We start from the raw sequence: 7369 nt of genomic DNA on the forward strand, positions 1-7369 counted from the left end.
GGGGGGAGGGGTACGACATTTGCTTTGTCTTCTGTCGTGCTGTATTTAGCCTGGTAGCTTAAAAATAGACTTTCTGGAATCCCACTATGTGGAGTTCATTAGCCTACCCTTCGTCTGGAAGTCCGTGACTTTTGCTGATTTCATGGGTGTTTGATAACTCCTATTTCTTTTTTCCCCTCTGTTGTCTGTTTGTCTTTTTTCCCCAAGTGTTTTACGACTCTCGCAACTGCACAAGGTCATATAAGCGTGCGGGACACACCAAACATTTTCAGTTTGTAGGAATTTATTAATTTTGCACGGATTGCAGTCGAAGCCCTCTCTAATTCGATTTTGGACCACCAAAGGATCTTTAGTGAAAATTGTGAAATGGTTTAGGTTTAACACCCCTACCAACACTATTAGGTTATTTAAGGGGCGGGACTTCCGAGTTTAACGTCCATCTCCAAAAGGACCGAGTCAAAATGAAAAATTCGTGTAAAGTACCATTCCCAAAGACACAACGTCGGACCGAGCTGAGGCTCGAACCTCGGAAACCACAATCATGCGATTACGGGTCCGGTAGCCTAACCTCTAGGCCACCGACGTCACTGGGAAGGAATCTTTAACATGCACAGCTTGCACACGGGACCTCTAAGATTTTTCGTCCTTGTCCGAGAAGGCTAGGTGTAGATCTTACCTATCATAAGATCAAGCGTGTGGCTGAAAGACAGGAGTAAAAAGGAGCCAAGGAGGGTCAGTATAAAGGTTGCAGAAACAGTCAGGAGCCCAGAGGAAGGGGCAAAGGGAAGGGGAAAAGGGAGGGAGCAAATAAAGTGAGCGGGTTGGGGCAGAAAGTGGAGAAGAAAGTAAACGACAGAACATTGTTCGAGAGCAGGAAATGATGAGGAGAAAATTTTAGAGAAGAAATATTTCCGTCGCTATCCGGATTCGAACCCGAGACCTATTGAATGAGAGGGGAGCACATTAACCTCTAGACCACGAGAGCCCCCTTCTGTCTAACTTCCCCATCTGCTCCAAACGACCATTACTGTGTCGATGTAGTTCTCTTTGCTCAAAGAACCTAACAAACAAAACTATCGTTTTTGTTTTCAGGTCTTTTGATCCAAATTAGCTTATTTAAGTTGCAGTCGGCTCGACCCTGCCTAATTAGGGCCAATTGAGGGATGTGCCGGGTATCGCTCAATAGAGAAACGAATAAAGAAACCTCTTAAAATATTTGTGTTACGACGCCATGGAATCAGGTGCTCGTCAATTTTTGGGACACGTGGAGTTATTTGTATCTTTTTAAAGCCTGTTCATATATATTATCTTGCTTTTGATGAAAGAAATACCCGTCTATCTTGACTAGAAGTAGGTTTAATTTCGATTGAAGGAGGTGAGGGTCGCTTAGAATAGGAGGTAAAATTAATAAGAAATGGCAGCCAAAGTTTGGTTACTTCCAAACCTGCAGTGTCCTTGAAAACTGAAAATATTTATTTGTATGCCTTTAATCAACGTTTTTAAGTATGATCCACGCAGAAATGTGTTTTTAAAATGGCCATTTATAAAAATCGATGTGAATTACCAAACCGGAGGGAAAATGCCGGTTTCTTCGATTTCATTATTTGGACCGGCATATGATTTCACCATGATGCCTCATATTTGTATTTCCCATATCGGAATCCAACTCACGTGTGCTGTGTGCAAAGCCAGTTCATTACATCGACGAGAGGAACAATCACCAAAACGCCAGTGTGGAGAAACACACCTAACAGTGGAACACATCCTTCAACACTGCAAGATACACAGAGCCCTGGGACAGGAAACAGTCATGGTCAACCCCACTGACGCCACAAGAGAAGCTATACATACGGGCCGACAGATGAACTGAGCAGGAAGGCCCAATATATGACAGATACCGGACTTCAAGTGTGATGCGATCGAGAAGAAGAAGAAGAAGCTCGACGAGAAGGGTGTGGAACAAAGAGGAGAGAAACAAAAATCTTCAAACTTTACCATAGATTTATTTTTAGGAGCTGATTTGGCACAACGGCAAAAACGAAGCCTTTTTGTGTGTGTGTTTGGAGAAAGTCAAAGTTTCAAAGAGAGAGCTTAATGCTGAATCCACTAATGTAAAAAAATATAATTTACTCAAGTAGTTTTCAAGATACACTGATTATTACATTTTTGTGGGAGGTACCAGAAAAAAATATCAAGTATTTGAGAGACAAGAGTTTGAAGTTTTACATTTTTCTTCACGTTGATGCTGTGGCGACTTGCAATGGTGTGTTTTAGTGATAATTTGTAAATTCACGTATTTGTGTTTTACTATTTGTGCGTTGTTGTGCGCCATTGTGAAACAAACCTCTCAAAGGGATCAATGAAGTTGAATTTATATATTCATTCTTATTTTTTTACTTACAGTGCCATGAAAAAACAACGCAAATACTCTCCCATATACGAGGTAATATATTATGGGGGATTCGTGGGTGCTCTGTTGTGGCATGCTCCTTTTTTTCCTATCAAACATTATAATCCTTATCTCTCCTACTTTTTCTTTCGTGTTTCTCTCTTGTAATGCGTCTATTTTTCGGCACTGAAACTACTTAATTGTGTGGCTAGTGTTGTAAAACTCCCACAGATGCAAAGCCTCTTTGCTAAAAAGAGCGCGTTGTTCCCATCTGTCTCTCCCCTCCATCTCTATGGCCTACGCTTCTGCCTCGCAGTTCATAATTTTTTCCTCTTCTCTCTCTCTCCCTCCTGTCCTACCTCCCGTCGTCTGCCTGTGGTCGTGGCAGTGTTGTGTCGTTCTTCTTCCTGATCTGGACTCAAAACGGTAGATCTACGGGAAAAAAAAGAAAGCGAAAAGTGTAAGTGGACGTAACGTTTCTTTGTTGATAGTCTTTTTTTTTCAATCTCGTGGATTACGCCTCCCTGACATAGATCTGAGCCTGCGTGTTATAGCCTTGTTTGAGTGTCTCTGTCGTGTGCCAGTCTGCCAGTCTGCCAGTCTGCACAGTTTCCGTCGATAAACACCACGCAAGAAGGTAGGCCTAAGTCCAGTTCTTATACAATACCCTATTGATGTAGACTAGAGGAGAGGTTAGGCTACCAGTTAGCCTTCCAGCACACAAGGCATAGCTATCTGAGGTGTGTACTTTTTAGTTATACTTTACTCCTTTTGGGATTTTTATCATTTTTTAAAAAAGACCAACTATATTTGGTTTTTTTTCTCTTTTTTGTGCTATTGTGTTTTAATCAATTCTAAATGCACAATGCTCTTACTAGATCTAGATCTAGATCTACATTGCATTATCATTAATGCATTTTCTTTTTTTGTCAAGTTAATATGAAGAAACATTGAAACAACCACTTTTACACCAGAAAGCTGGCTTTTACAATCTTTGTAAGATAGGCCTATTTCATTGTTTCTGAAAATTAAAGGGACATTCACCAACCCCACCTCTCTTGTCTCAACGATTTGTTGTTGATGATAAAAGATGGGTAAAAGATAGATCTAGAGACTGCAAGAAGTTGGAGTGCAGGTTTGCATATTGTGTGCATTTCTGACATTGCCTTTATCTCGTCCAGAAGCTTATGTAAATTGAGGGGGATTATTTTTTACTTTTTTTCATCCCTGGCATTGGAGGCTCACGTGATTTTATCGTGATTGCCTTCACTAGCCAACTGATTATAGATCTGTTTTACAATCCCTCGGGTCCTATGCAATAGTGGAGTGGTTAGGGTCTACCTACTACCTAGCTGCTTTTCACATTTGTAATTATATCTACATTATAATATAAGAGTGCGATTTACGCGTGGGGATGTATATTGTTCTTACTTTCTATCTATGGATGTTCTCTGCCTTTCCTCTCAGCTTTACTTTGGCCTTGACAAACATGGCCGAAGCCGAAGCAGCCTACCTTCTAAATCAGTGTTTGCCAACCTGGGCCATATCAATGACTTGTGGGTGAAGTGTGTGTGTGTGTGTGTGTGTGTGTGTGTGTGTGTGTGTGTGTGTGTGTGTGTGTGTTAATTAATCCCTCGCTATGTAACACACTTGATGTGGGTGGCCAGTCCGAAAATGTTTGCCTCCTAGATGTAGCAAAAGTGGCCGCTGGCGGTTGACACACTCTGCTTTAAACGATCTAAACAGTGTTGATGGAGACTTAAAAGTTTGATAGTCATTACTATCAATAGATCATCAGTTTCTAAGGGCACATAGTGTTTCGACCAGTGAGGCTTTGTTATGCCTAGCACCATCATTCGTATAGTCCGTCTCTATACTATTAACAACATTATTTTGCGCATAAAAGTGAACTGAAGAAATGAGGATAAAGTACAGCCCAAACCTGCAGGGGCGGCCGCCTGTCCATGACAATCACCTGTACCACGGGCCACTTTCCTCACCCCCCCCCCCCCCCCCCCCCCCTCTTACTTTTTAAATATTATTCTCCTCCTCGACAACGGGTAGCCGTTTTGGACAATTTCAACTAGCCTACGCTACTCCGAACAGTGCGAGGTCCTATCCTGCAAAGCAGGGGGAAACGAACTGACATTTGACCTTTCTGTTGCAAATTCAATTCACCATATTGCAGGGACGCTCTCTTCCGTAGTCTCACTTTCCATTCACTGGTTCCTGTGCCTGGTACATAGTTTTGACAAACCACCGTCCTCGGGGTAATGATTCGGCTGTTTGTTTGCCGATGCACGCAGAAAATTCGAGTTCATTTCCCGTGTGGAGAGGATGTTTTTTCGGGTGCTCTGGTGCGGTTCCTTCTTTCCTTTAAGTTAACATCTATCGTCGTTTTCTTGCTCATTTCTTTTCTCTGTAAGTTAGCCTTCTCTCTTGTAACACTCTGATCGCGTGTGGTTGGAGGGGGCCACTGGTAGATCATACTTCTATACTTTCCCTCTCTTTTTTCTGTCTGCCTGTCTTAATTTTTCCCTAGCATTAAATAACCATTATTATGCTGATGTGCTTCTGTTTACTCAAACAAACAAACAAACCAACAAACGAACAAACAAAACACTATGATCTTCTGCATTCATAGGACTTATTTGTGTTGCAAGGGCTACAAAACGCTTTCTTACCCAAAAACCTAAACCAAAGCCAGTATATCTGCTGGGATATTGTATCCCACTCTGCTCGGGTGTGCCCTGACAGACATGGTTGGAATAACCAAGCCCCTTACATGACCTAAATTATGTCGCTGGAGACGTGAAGCATTAACAGTATTTTATAACCCATCCAACTTCTGCAGTCAACATGATGTATAACAGTTGGACTGCGACTAAAGACAGTCAAGGCTCGATATTTGTCTTTGATGTTCTGTAAGCAGGGAGGGGTTACCCAATCGACACCGGCTGTCGCGACTGGCATGGTAAGTACACGTGCCTCAGAATAACACACAGACCTTGACCAAGGCCTTATCTGACGCTAGAGGTCAGTTTTGTTGCTTGCGAGGGTGAAGACTGAGGTCAGTTCCTGGATCAACACCTGATTTGCAATTTGCATATTATGTCGCACGGTAGTAGTGATATTTAGTGTGTGGTTTACCGAGGATACATATAAAATATAACAATGAAACTGTGATGGACGTACCGATGTAAACCGCAGTTGGCACTATCCTCGCTGCCTGGAAATAAGGAATGTACATATGTGTGCGTTAGAATATTTGCTGTGCTATTGTTTAAACTGCTGTGACTTTAGTTTAAGTGAATTTTACGGCACGTGCAACACAATTTGGTCATATAAATGCCAAAAATTAGAAGTATTACTAGAGAATAACATGCAAAGTAAAGACGGAGGAGAGATAAGTACGACAGATGTTTGATAGGAAAATGGAGCAAACCACACCAGAGCTCCTGCCAACCACCCGTTTGTTGGCTTTAATCTATATTATTTTAATATAGTGTCACCACTTCCAACAAATATTGGTCATGTAAAAGGCAATGATCAAGCCTTGATGTCCGCCTATGTTATTGCTGAGACACTGTGATTATACTTTTGATTTGTTTGTAAAGCATTTACTCTCCAGTCGACACAAGTTCGCTTACTTTGAGAACGGACTGCTTCAACTCTTCATGCTAAGGCCAACTACGGACTGAAAATGATACAGATTCCCAACGCAAAGACGTTGTATAACATTATGATTAGCGGGTGCTCTGGTGTCGTTTGCTCCTCCTTTCCTATTAGTATTACACTTATTATGTTGTCCTTATCTCCTGCTTTTTGTTTGTCTTTATTACTCTCTTGTAACGCCTCTGATCTTTGGCACTTATATGACCTACTTGTGTTGCAAGTACCGTAAAACTCTTACTAAAACATAAAACAAAACAAAGACGTAGATACAGATCCGAAAGAATGAACTTCGCTGTACGAGAATTTACGCACGTCTTTGACCTTCAACGGCAAGAAGCTCTATTATTACAACACAGTTTCTATACGAATGAGTCAATTTCACAACCATGAGTTTGATGTAGCAAGCTTTCTTGCAGACTGGAGCACGGAACTTCTGATGCAAACTTATTCAACTTGTCTGGCCGACAGAATCGGGTCGGGGCATCAGGACCGTTATGACATAATAAAACAGTAGTTTGTCACCCACGGGTCTGAGGACAAGTTGTTGGCAATGAACATGAAAATAAGAGAAGCGAGGCTGATAACAGACGAACTTGGTCCAAAGACAAACTGTCAAAGACAATTATCTACAAAACGATCGCTTCCCACATCTTTCCTTGCGGTTAAAAAAATATATATCATAATTACACTATCCAAGAAAACTACCTGTCTAAGGTTCGAGCCTCAGCTCGGTCCGACATTGTGACCTTGGGAAATTCCCACTTATTGGCTTAGTCTTTTCGGAGATAAGCGTTAAACTCAGAGGTCACGCCTCTTAAATAACTTTATAGTGTTGGTAAAGGCGTTAAACCTATACCATTTCATCATTTTTACCTGTCTAAAGATAACCACTTTTCTCATCGACTGTGGGCTGTCGTCTTGGAAAAGGCACGACTGTAATTACATCGTGTTGTTGTGGAAGTGTAAGGCTTCTCGTATTTCCATTATCCACAACAAGACGGTCGACGGACTGTTTTGTCGCAGTGTGGTCTCTGTCTGTACTCTATTCAAACTGACGACCTCTTGGATAGAATCAGACACACGTCGGTCACGCACCGGCGTCTGGAGTTTAATGGTTGGAAAGTTTGTGCTATCAACTTTTACTGTCTTCCATCTTTCCGCTCTGATGCTATATGTTCCGTTCGTCTCAGCTCGGATTGCCCGTGACAGGCACTGTCGTTGTGGCCTGCCTCTTACATTGCGTTAATGTAAATCGTAAAGTAAAATATATTCGGTTAATCTGATTTCAGCATCTGTGTGATTTGA

The 7369-nt window shown here is 41.8% G+C and overlaps 1 protein-coding gene across 1 annotated transcript in view; it reads left to right on the top strand.

The window, feature by feature from the left end:
• Positions 1-2724: 2724 nt before the first annotated feature.
• Positions 2725-7369, top strand: part of LOC101857432 (methanethiol oxidase) — a gene marked incomplete in the record, with an annotated part of 26770 nt that continues 22125 nt past the window's right edge. The window contains 1 exon segment of the mRNA XM_013086781.2: positions 2725-3125.

Source organism: Aplysia californica, unplaced genomic scaffold, assembly GCF_000002075.1.
Source record: "Aplysia californica isolate F4 #8 unplaced genomic scaffold, AplCal3.0 scaffold00503, whole genome shotgun sequence".
NCBI lineage: Eukaryota > Metazoa > Mollusca > Gastropoda > Aplysiida > Aplysiidae > Aplysia > Aplysia californica.